Source organism: Balearica regulorum, chromosome 7 (genome assembly GCF_011004875.1).
Source record: "Balearica regulorum gibbericeps isolate bBalReg1 chromosome 7, bBalReg1.pri, whole genome shotgun sequence".
NCBI classification, from domain to species: Eukaryota; Metazoa; Chordata; class Aves; order Gruiformes; family Gruidae; genus Balearica; species Balearica regulorum.
Window position 1 is genome coordinate 23,665,492 of NC_046190.1, and position 10,287 is coordinate 23,675,778.

The 10,287-nt window shown below is 47.1% G+C and overlaps 1 protein-coding gene across 1 annotated transcript in view; it reads right to left on the reverse strand.

Annotated features, from left to right (window-relative positions):
* Window positions 1-4,720, reverse strand: part of NDST2 (N-deacetylase and N-sulfotransferase 2) — a 136,653-nt gene extending 131,933 nt beyond the window's left edge. Inside the window, 1 exon segment of the mRNA XM_075758595.1 lies at window positions 4,521-4,720. The gene's annotated coding sequence lies outside the window, so the exon portion shown is untranslated.
* Between the last annotated feature and the right edge of the window lie 5,567 nt (window positions 4,721-10,287).

Genomic DNA, 10,287 nt, shown 5'->3' on the forward strand with positions numbered 1-10,287 from the left:
AACTGTGGCATGACACACACAGAGCGCGGAGACCAGTGCCAGGACCTGCACAAGCCTTGTACACTGAGCAGAGGACAAAATGTGTCTCTCCTTTTCACCCTCCTTTGATTCTGGGGAAAAAAAAAGTTGGTATCTAATCACTGTTAGTTTTAACCCTTAACTTCCTAATTTGTTATTTAATGATAAATATTAAATTCACTTCATGGGGAAAAAAAAAGCATGCAGTATTTTAGGCTAAGGTAAGGTGTTAACATTGCAGCCTGAGAGCAGCTGCAAACACTGTTGATACTCAATGTCTGCAACCCCAGCAGGAGGAACAGTTTGTTACATTCAGCTACAAACACACTTGGAAGAGACAGGTATTTCTGAACATCTTCTTGGTGTTTTAAGTACAGAAGCAAGTGTTGTGTGAAGCTGTCCTTACTTATTTTGCACTATTCATTTTATTCAACAAATTCAAAAGCAGGCTGAGTCTATATATAGAGATAGACCGTGACCAGCCCTCTCCTTGTTTGGAGTTTGGGCAGCTTTAAAAAACAAGCAAACACCAATTCCCGCTTCTGTGAAAACGGATCTTGTGACATTGCCCAGTGTAAGCCACAAACGTTTTGAGAAGGTCCAAACTGCATTTTACAATCTCATCAACCCCCTCGCATTCACTGCTAGATCAGTTAGCTTACTAAAAATATTAGAGCAGGCAAGAATGTGATGGAGGATATCTTCCTGGTGCTGAAGATTAATTCATCATTCACATCTAGAGATTTCTACTGCATTTTTAATAGGGCACATATGGATTGAGTCTAGTGATCTATATAATTTCCTTCCTGGATATGGGTCTATATTGAAAAACAGTCCCCAAACACCAATTGCCAGAGGCCTGAGACCTTCAAATATCACTATGCAGAAAGAACAGTTAGGGCTCTGATGCACGTACTCCAGTAAATCTTTCAGTGGCGATTTAAGACATAACTGTGCTCACAGCTCTGCTGGAGATTCTTGCCTCCAGAGCAGGATCAGCAAAGCAGAAAGTCTGCCTATATCTTCACTGCTGCAACACAGCCCAGGATCTCAACTTCACCAGCTGAAGCAGAGGCACGTTTTCCCTTCTGATTTTGCTATAGAGGGAAAACCACCAGTGTAAGGGCAAGGGGCACAACTCAAAAAACCCACAAAAACCCCAGACTTTGAGACTTCCAGAGCTGATGTCAGCGCACCCGGGGATCAGACTGTGCTGTTACAGGCCAGAGGTGAAGTGCCTCGGTGCACGCATAATGAAACGCAGAGCTTCACCTCTTTGCATTACGTTCAATTAACCAAAGCAACTGTATTCAGGAAAGTCAGCTACAAAGACAGCTAATGTTGCTCTAGGCCTTCTAAAAATACTCTCCTACCATCAGCCTTCTACCAATGTGGTGCTCAAAGCCTGTCATCAGACAACAACAGAAAAACTTAGATGTATTTGCGTTCAATTGCAGAGACTGGAAAGACAGCTAGAAAGGGAAAAATTGAACTCAAAGACTCTTCCATCAGCAACAGCTACAAAAGGCTAGAGAAGCAGAGACAGCAAATGGGAGCATTCACCCCAATTATTTCCAGAATCTGGGACAGAATCAGCACTCATGCCCGGTGCCACCACCGCAGACTGCTCGTGTGCTGCTGCTGCAGCATTGCTGCCTTACACCCACAAACTCTACTGCAGCTGCCTGTTGAGCTGGAAATTTGATACACTGCAAAGGTTGCTGACAGCCAGAGGCTGTTCCCTTGTCTATAAAATATCCTGTAATAAATTACATTACAGACTAGGGAAAAGGATTCGGAAGAGAGAGAATTAAAACACAACCTTATGGGAGCTAAATGAGACCAATTAAAAGAGATTTGCTACAAGTGCTGAGGGATTTTGACCTGAGCTGTAATCAGGGATGGATACGCATTCCTTTAAAAGAGGAAAATGAGCGAGAGATCATATGTAAACAACTCTGCCAATTAAAATGAAATGGATTATCTTATCTATGCAGCTCTGCTCAGAGAATCACCACATATTCCAGATATACCACAGAGAGATCTGAGATAGACATTTAAACCTCTGAAACAAGGCTCAGTGATGAGGAGATAGGCTGTGGTTCAGGACACATCAAGGCCTCATCTGCATTTAGGTATTTCCTCCCCCCCCCTTTTTTGTTAAGAAATCATGGAATTATAAATGCTAACATAAAACTAGTCTCAGGCTTTTCTACCAGGTCACCTACATGAATCCTGAAGCAGATCAGACTGAAGGTTAGGAATCACAACAGTAACACACCCCTTACAGAAAAACCACACTGCAGATAGCACCATCACTGCCCTACTAGGTACTGCTGAAAAACAGACAGCTTGCTAGCACACACGCTCATGTCCTGATAAACGCTCGCACGTATTATTCCACACCTTAAAACAGTGATTCTCATTTTTTCTGTATCACAATGAAATTTTGCTGCCAGATGCCCCAGAACTCCTCTCTCCTCACAGTCAGCAATATCAGAGGTCAGGATAGGCCCCCACTCTCCACCAGGTTTGAGAACCCATACCCAAAAGCAAAATTCATTTCTGCAACTGCAGCAAAAAACTTGACATGGACAGATGTACCACTACTTCTGCTCTCTGTCCTTGCTTTGCAGCTCATTTTCACTGCTTTTTGAAGTTTCCAGTACTTCCTAGTTCAAAATCATATAAATATATATAAAAGCAGTTTTACAAGGGCTGAAAAAACACTGAAAGAGAAGAAAGGACACATTAGAAAACCATGTTCAAGAAGCAGCAGCAAGGAAAATAGCGTCATGGACTTAGAGAAGAGCAAAAGCTAAAAGGGAAGAAAGAACAAAAAGAGGAATGTGGGATGAGGAAGAAAATTTTAAAAAAAAAGCAGCAAGCATACAAGATAATAACCCTAAGAGATATGTACTTGTTCACAGTTGCTGACAGTGGAAAAGTTTTAGAACATTTTACGCTGGTTGCCAGATTTGAGTGCAGAGTTTTTCCACTGGCTTGGATCTGGTCTAGTGGAGTTGGGCTGCTTTTGGAACCTGCCTAGCTCTTAACGCAGCACAATCACTTTTGCCTGGTGTGAAGTACAAGCTAAAAAGCCTTTCTAGGTCCAATCTGCCAAAGAGTTGGTCTCAGTGCCGTGAAAACAGCTGCACTGAAAAGACCAGTGCAGAAACACCACCCAAACCCATTCTCTGCGGAAGAGTCCTACAGGGCTCGGCTCCAGGACTGCTTATTGGTGCAGAGCACGTGTGGGCACCCAGCCTGATAAACTCCTGGGGCTGATGTTGAGCTTGTAATTATTTATGGATCTCAGGGTGTTTTTGTACACAAAGCGTCCCCCTGTACAAGTGCTATCTAGATTCTTCCATCATCCAAAATTTCCCAGCCCAATTATCCTAGATAATTGAGTTGACTGTACATAACCTGGAAAATTCATCAAAAGTTTCTAGTTTACCTTTTTGCTACAACGGGCAAGGTTACATTTCCTAATGAGAAATGCATGTACAATTAAAAACTCTGAATACTTCTTTGGCAAGATTGGTCACAAAGAATCCCAGTGTGTAGTACTGTAACTTGTGGTTAAATTCAGATACATGACATTTGCCCACTTCTAATTCAGGCAACACAGAGTTTATTCACTCTTGCATAAGCAAATAGGGGTGTCTCAGGCTTTATTTATCACTTTACCACTGCAAATACATTTTAATGACTAAAGGGTGGGAAATAATATAGGAACGATTCCTCGCATTCCATCAGCTTTTTCTGCGTAACATCATTTTTGCTGTGCCTTCGTGCTACCACAACCATACCCGCTGCATATCCGCTGAACACAAGCCCCAAACGAGCGTGCATAGCACACGCAGTCCAGCTGCCGACGTACGACAGGGACACGAGCATCCTCTGCCCCGGTGCGCGCCGACTTGTTCAGCGGCGGTCCACACCGCACCAAGGAACACAGCCGTTCGCAGCACAACGCCATGCGGTAAACAAAGCCGGCGGGAGGCCGGGAACGCAGCTCCGGCACAGGACCGTGCGCCCAACCGGCGGCCACGGAAAAGCGGGCTCCGAGGGGCGGGAGCCACGGCAGCTGCGATGGGGAAGGAGTTGCTGCCCACGAAGAACAGCCGAGCAGGACTGTGAAAGCTCCGGCCCTGAGCACCGCCGGGAGACGGGGCCCCCGTGGCGGGAGAGGGGGTCGGCTCCCGGCGAGGCCGGACCCCCCCCCCCCCCGGCCGCACAGGTGGCTGCAGGGCGGGCGCCGCCGCGCCTCAGGGGCGGGGGGCAGCGCCCCACCCTCCGCCTGCCCCAGCTCGTACCCCCCGGCGGCGGCCGCAGCCGCTCTCCTGCCGCGGGCCGGCGCGGGGGAGCCCCTCGCAGACACCCACCCACCCCCTCGCCCGGGGCCGCCGTCCCCCAGCCGCCACACAACTTCCCCCGGCCCCGCCAGCGCCGCTCGCCTTCCCCCGCCACCCCGTCGCCCTCCTCCTCCACCTCACCTGCCGCAGGGAGGCCCCGCCGAGCGGGCTGGCGTGGGCAGGGCACGGCTCCCGGAGGGCGGGCGTCCCCCGGCGCCGCGGGGAGCTCTCAGGCCGGCCGCGGCCCGCCGGCTCCCGGCCGCTGGGCGTCCCTCCGGCCGCTGGGGGAGCCGCCGCCGCGCCGCTCAGCCGCCATCTTCCGCGAGAGACCCCGCCCTCCGCCCGCCTCGCGCCGAGGCCACTGCCGCCAGGCCGGGCCCGGCCCCGCGGGGAACAAGACCCGGCGGGCGGGAGCGGGTCTGGGGGACGGTGGTTTGGACGAGAAGCCGAAACGGGTCAGCTGAGGGCCGGGACGCTCCTGGCCAGGAGGAGCCGCGCCGCTGCACGCCGTTACCGAAGCACGTTGCGGCGGGTTTACCACCCCACGCCCCCCCCCCCCCCCGCTCGCCGCGGTTTTGTAGCAGGGAGGCACCGCACGCGCGGCGGGACGGCGGTACCGCCGCAGCCCTGAATTACAGGGCGCGCGTGCAGCCGCCGCGCTCCCGGCAGCGCGGAAAGCGTGGGATGCCCCGAAAAGCGCTAGGTAGGGATCGACACCGCCGTGACATCCCCTGTGGCAGCACCCTCCCGAGAAAAGCAAACACGCACGGTGCAATTTCCTACTCGGAAAGACGGAGAAAATTGTAGTAGGAAGCCAGAATGGGATGTGGAGCCACATCACAGGAACGTTTATTCCCGGCAGAGGATGGAGAAGCGGACAGCAGTTTGGGAGTGCTGTTACCACAGTCCTGCTTTTGAATCCTGGGCAGAAAGCACCCACTGCGAGAATTTGTGACAGGTTAGCATGAGTGGGACCTGGAGGGGTCAAAAGCAGCAGAACTGGCTGGTGGTAGAAGAGGAGCAAGCAAAGGGAAAGCAGGTGATCTGCTTCCCATCCCACAGAGCATTGCCAGGGCCTTGTGGATCGCTCCCAGGAAATCCTCAAGAAAGCACCACAAGATGTAAATTTGCTGTAGAGGGACTTGTTCCTCTATTGAAAAGTTGAAAAAAGTTGACAGTCAGTGCTTTTGGTTGCATTTATACAGAACTTTTCATTTTTAGCTAAGCAGTTTGTACCTGAAGCACCAACCGTTCTTCTGCAAGCTTGTTAAGCCTGAGTTAGCAGGTGTATCAAATAACCACAGTAAAGCAGCCAAACCTGTGAGCAATCATACCTTATTGTGTTCAAAAGCCTGTTCTGCTGCTGGCGGATAGCACCCCCACCTCAGCAGAGGCTGACGAGGCAGCTGCTCCCACCACCTCCACTGAGGCTACAGTCCCATCACACCAGCCGCACGCTGCCAAAATATCCAGCAGCACATATTTGAACACGTGATTGCATTTCTGTTGAATTAACCCAAACACGTGCCACAGGGCTTACATCAGATTAAATCTCGTCCCCATGCCTGCAGCCATCCCAAAGCTGGTGTGGCAGCAGCAGGTGATACCTGATCTACCACAGCCCTTGCACTTCCCAAAACAGCTGAGCAAATCTGAGCCAACTGAGGCAATCTGCAGCAGTCCAGCACTGTGTCATGTGCTTGTAGCATTTATGATCCAGTATTACATTCTATGAAACTGGATTTACCATTTCAAACCACAGTTTGATAGTCTGGCATAAAAATACTTTTTTAGTAGTTCCGCTCTCTCCCCCAGTCCAACCAATCTCAGTTACACTGACAGAGGGGAATCATTGACAGGAATGTACATTGTACGCTATAATACACTACAGGTGTAACAATATTGGCTTAAAATTCCATTTAAATCTGCAGTGGAAAAAACCACCCCAAAATATGCCCTATCTCCAAACTCCTCCTCCCTCCTTAAACCACCAGAGCAGAATTTACCTGCCTGCCTTCTCATTTCAACACATCACAACCCTCAATCCCTCCGTCATCTTTGCCTTTCTAGATACCTCTTATGTAGCTTCCTCACTTGCAAAACACCTTTAAATCCATCCTGCATCTCCGCTCTTCCCCACATCAGCCTCCTCACACTCCGAACGCTTGGCTTTATTATTACCTTTCCATCTTCCAGGCTATCATATTGCTCTGTGCCTATCTCACTTAGGACGTGCTATCCCTGCTAACATTGCATTTCTCTGAAGCAACTTCTCTTTCTTAAGTTTACATAAACAAACAAACAACCCTTCCCTGGATATTCAGTTTAAAAAAAAAAAAAAAAAGACTTCTAACGAATATTTCCCTTTGCCCGCTTCTATTGTACTTTTAATGGTTTAGGAAGCCTGTTTCTTTCAAAAGGGAGGGTCAAAGTATAAAGCTGTATAAAAGATTAATCATGTAACTGTTTATGTGAAAGCTCAATTAAGTATTTCTAACAGGTATGGAAGATATGTACTGATATTGTAACAGATTAGAAGGTGCTAAAACTTGCTGACTTAAGATATTTAAAATAATCTCAGCATTAATACTATTTTGGAATGAACAAGACTAAAATTTGTTTACAATTCTTAAAAACATTTAAGACTATCTCAAAGTTTGGGCCTTTTTTTATACAAGAAAAATATGATAAATCCAAAGCAATTAATTTCAAAGGACTCATGAGTAGAGCATGTTCTTGTTGCATAAGTACTTTTTTCAGTTTATTTTGAACTTCTAAACATGTAGTAAGAAACCAACAACTAAATAATTGCTTTCTAGCACAGGAGCAACAATACAGCAGTAGCACTGCCATAACTACTGATATAACCTATGGGATGTTCCAATGTAAACAAGGCCTCTGAAGCACAGCCCTGATGCTGTTTTTGCAGGCTGTCTTCTGTTGGCCTGAACACTACACTTTTCCACAGAAACATGAAGGAGAAATAAATCATGACACGACAGTATTTCATCCTAACAAGAACTGGCCAAATCCCACCTCTGCCAATATACAGTGGTAGGATGGATTAACAAAAAGCTTTTCTGTGAATAAATGTGATCCAGCCCATCCATTTGTGGGTAATTATAGGGAATGAAATTATGTAAGTTGTCACAGATGAGGAGCAACAACCTCTCCCTCTCCCCCCATCCACCTGTGCTTTAGAGTACCCCACTGTGGCTCAGATTTTATTGACTTAATTTTTTTACATCCTTCTACTGTGGCCAGGTTGTCTTAAAAACTACGAGCATATGCATTTTTGTTTTCTATGACTTCCTAGGTATAAAGGAAATTGCTCGATTAAAATTCTTCATGATACTACAGACCAGTAAATTCCTATTCCTTACTGGCAAGCAGGGCATTCCTGCAGGTGAGTTCTCAGCACTAAGGATCTCAAGGGAAAAATTCATAACTCTCTACTCAAGCCACTTTAAGTGCCCCCAAGGACCACCTTTCCCAACTCTAAAATAAATTTATACCAAACCCAAATAAACAAGCATTCCAGGTGCATTAGTCTGCAGTCCCAAATCTTTCAAATTCTTAGGGGAAAAAAAAATGCCATCTGGGATGTGTAGCGGCAATACCACCCAGGTGCTCTGCATCAGTGTTGATCAGTCTCTTCCAGCAATTTCTAGAGAGGTCAATCTCATTATCTGTATAGACAAATGGGAATGCCAAGCATACAAGCAGCTTGTCTGCAGTCACCAGGCAGAGCCATAGCAAAACCAGAAACAGACTGCAAATCTCCTGATTGCTAGTCAAATGCTCTGTCCATTTGTCTATGTTATCACTTACACAGAAGTAAAAGGTAACGGTTTTCGTAATAAAATGGAAAAGATATCAACACTCAAGGTCTAGTTCTGCTCATGCTTCTCCCCAGCTAGCATAGATACTACAGCATAAAAGCATCCTGCCAGACTTTCTGCCACTAGCCCAACAAGCAAGAGCAGACCAATCCTAGTTTAAAGGGAAATCTGATTTGGGCACAAATAAAAGCTACCATCAATCATAGGTGTCCCACAGAGCATCAACCTATGTGTACAAGCATGCATGTGCTGGGAGAGAGGAAGGGAACTTAGAAAACCATGCTCGGACACTTCTCTTAGATGGCAAAATGCCATCCAATACAATGAGCAGATTTTAACCAGACACAGCATGCTAGCAAATAAGTTTCTGAGAATATCTCTGCTTGATAGCTCAATACTGGAGCTAACGCATTACAGACAAGTCCCAGTCCCAGTCCCAGTCCCTGCTCTCAGCTAAAACATAAGAAAACATGAGATGGGAACCCCTTCTGGAGCAGATTCTATCCCATTGACACATTTTGTCAGTGCCCCCTGCCCAAGACTGACTAATACAGCACTTGCCATTAGTGGTAAAGTCCCATACAGCACAGCTTAAATAGAACACCATCAGCTTTTTAAAATGTATTTAAATCATATACACACACAGGAACCCTCTGAAAAGCCCCATATATATATATATGCTACATAAATATTCTTGACATAAGCATTAATCTGACTATTGTGCTTTCAGTAAGTGTTTAAATTACTCTTGTCCTGGTTAAAAGTGCTGCTAAGAACACGGGAAATCATCACTAACGTTATGGGTATCTTCCCAGTGTATCATACTGCACCATTTCTTCAACGATCATTAAGATTAACTGCTTCAGGAGAGACCTTACCTGATGAGTGATGCTGCCTTGGATGTCAGAAATGATAGCAAAACCTCTGTTTGCTTCTGTAATAGCAGGAGATCTCTCTCCTGGCCATGAACAGATTGTCTTCAGTCTCAGTGAAGTGGGCTGTAAAACTCTTACCTTCTCCCTTTAAACACTAAGGACAATTTTCCTCCTGTTTCATCAGGCAGCAAAAGCAATCATCTCTTTAAACAGCAGCAACTGACACCTATTTACTAGGTAATTGCTGCAGTTAAAGGGGATTAAGCACACTGAACTCTTTCGGTGATAAGGGGAAGCCACCCCCTCCCATCTGCAGGGCTTCCCAGATATACCTGAGAAGAGCCATGGGGAGGGGGAGGCCAGCCAAGCCTGCTAACCTGGGGGCACAAATGCCAGCTAGACCCCCCCCCAGGCTTAGCTGCAGCCAGTCCCAAGCCACGATGTGCATCCCCAGCGCAAGCACAGCAGTAACTGCGCCAGGCCCCGCAGAAGAGCCCACGAGCATCTCCGTCCCCACGGGCCCGGGTGGGAAGGGGTCCCAGCAGAAGGCGAGAGCAGCACAGGCTGCAGGCTCACCGCTGAGCGCACCTGCCCGCGGGAGAGCAGCACCAACACGAGCGTGAACACAGCAAGGTGGGAAATAAAAATGCCAAAGCAGCGAAGGCCTGAGTGGAACAAAGCTTACCCGAGCGAGCAGAAATGAAATGCAAGTAACAAGAGGCAGTACAGAAACAAAATAGGCTAAATCCAACTAACTTCTAACTGCTGTTGGGAAATCATGCTTATGCTGCTAGACCAGGGAAATTTGTACAGGTGAGTGGTTTGACCTGCACCTCTGCAGGAGCATCCCATCTAGGACACAAAATACGCTAGCTCACAAATACAAGAGCTGCCGCCCAACTCGAGTTCAGCATGTTTACATCAGGCAAACCTAATGGCAAGGTGGTTTCTCCCACAAAGAGTCTGAAATATTGGTGAGGAAAACGAAGTCCAAGAAGTAACAGCATAGGCTTGCCAAGGGTCAGGCTATCAGGAACAGAAGCAACATTTTCTTATTATCCCATGGTCTGGCAGGGAAATTCCATTAAGTTAATTTTAACAGGTTCTGTTGTCCCTTTGTTTTTATTAACGCTAGTAATTTTTTGCTTTAGGTATGGTACCACTTAACCTTTTTTCCTTTTTAAACATGAC